The following is a 1518-nucleotide window of genomic DNA, read 5'->3' as shown; positions in this document are numbered from 1 at the left end:
TTTGTACTAAACATTTATTCAAATTGTACACCTGGAACCATTTCATTCTTCCTCCTCATCATCCTTCTCCTCCCCTTCTTTTTCCGATAAACGATGATAGAATTCAAAGATTTTGAAATTACTATCGTCCAAATTGAATAAATTAAAACTGTTTGGAGTGCGGCGTGGTGGAATCGTTTATCGACCGGTTCCGGTGAACATTAGTTCTCGGACGGTCACCCATCCGAGATAATGTAGCGATTTACTTCTCAATTTTTTTCTGCTGATAGCATAATTGAGTGTTTTTAAGATGTAGTAGCATATATCACTTAATAATTAAGTGATGGGAACTAAAATTATAAAATTTACAACAGATAACGATCTTAACTTATAACTTCAATTTAGTTAGACGTGATTTTCATGTAATAGTTATTATATAGTATAATAGAATTATAATAATTTTTTATTGAACAATGCCACATAAATAATTGTAAGTAAATAATCCAGATGCGGTCTTAAAAATATGAAGGAAATTAAAAAAATACAGTTATTATTATTATTTTTTTCTCGTTGCTTTGATATTCATAAAATTATTTTTATAATTTTATTAAATAAGACATAATATACCTACTCATTAAGTCAATGGATTTAAATTATCAAATTTTCTAAAAACCGTTAAACATTACAAGTAGAAACTTAAAACATAATCAAGTTTTCAATTATTATAACACACTCAATACATATAACAGTCGATATATAATTATTATTTATGAACGTAATATTTTATAAGTTTATTGTATATTTATGTGAAATATTGTTTTAAGTTTTCCGAACATTCAACACAATAGTGAACAAATATCTCTATACTTCCAAACTTCCAACTTGTCTCATGTAATCGTATTGTAACTTACTTTATCGAAAAATAAGTATAGTACACTTTAAACAACCCTATAACGCAGAGATGGAAAATGTTTGGCACGCAAAAAAGGATAAAGGCAAGTGAGAAATTAAAATATTTATTAAATTACGTTTAATTTTTAATAATAAATAGTACGACCACAATAAACCACTTTAAAAAGTAGATAATGACTATAGTGTCAATTTTTCCAGGATTTTTGTCAACAGCGTAATTATTTTACAAACCCCTATACATATTTTAGCAATTTGCAATATACAAATTAATTTTGTATATCTGTATGCAATAACTATTACCATATATTTACGGTATACCTATAAATATGTTTGAAGTGATTTTTACTACAAATTTTCATTCATGTTTGAATTTAAAATTCCTTGTATAATAATTATAAATAATAAAATATATTTAGACCAAAACATTTTCAATATAGGTGTTGAATAAGCATTTCGGATTTATTTAACTCTTTATTAGTTGAAAAATTAAAATTAAATCAAAAAATATAATTATTATTATAATAAAACTATACAAAATAATTATTTTTCTTTGTATTTATTAAGACTCGCTTTTTGAAACTTAATGGTTTTCCATCTTCTTCTTAATATTTTATGTTATTAGCTACT

The 1518-nt window shown here is 24.7% G+C and overlaps 1 protein-coding gene across 2 annotated transcripts in view; it reads right to left on the bottom strand.

The window, feature by feature from the left end:
• LOC112684740 (probable G-protein coupled receptor No18) overlaps positions 1-1518 on the bottom strand; it is a 172533-nt gene that overhangs the window by 145520 nt on the left and 25495 nt on the right. The gene's annotated exons all lie outside the window — the stretch shown is intronic.

This window comes from Sipha flava, unplaced genomic scaffold (assembly GCF_003268045.1).
Source record: "Sipha flava isolate LNK unplaced genomic scaffold, YSA_version1 257_pilon_pilon, whole genome shotgun sequence".
NCBI classification, from domain to species: domain Eukaryota; kingdom Metazoa; phylum Arthropoda; class Insecta; order Hemiptera; family Aphididae; genus Sipha; species Sipha flava.
This window is presented reverse-complemented; position numbering and strand designations above follow the sequence as displayed.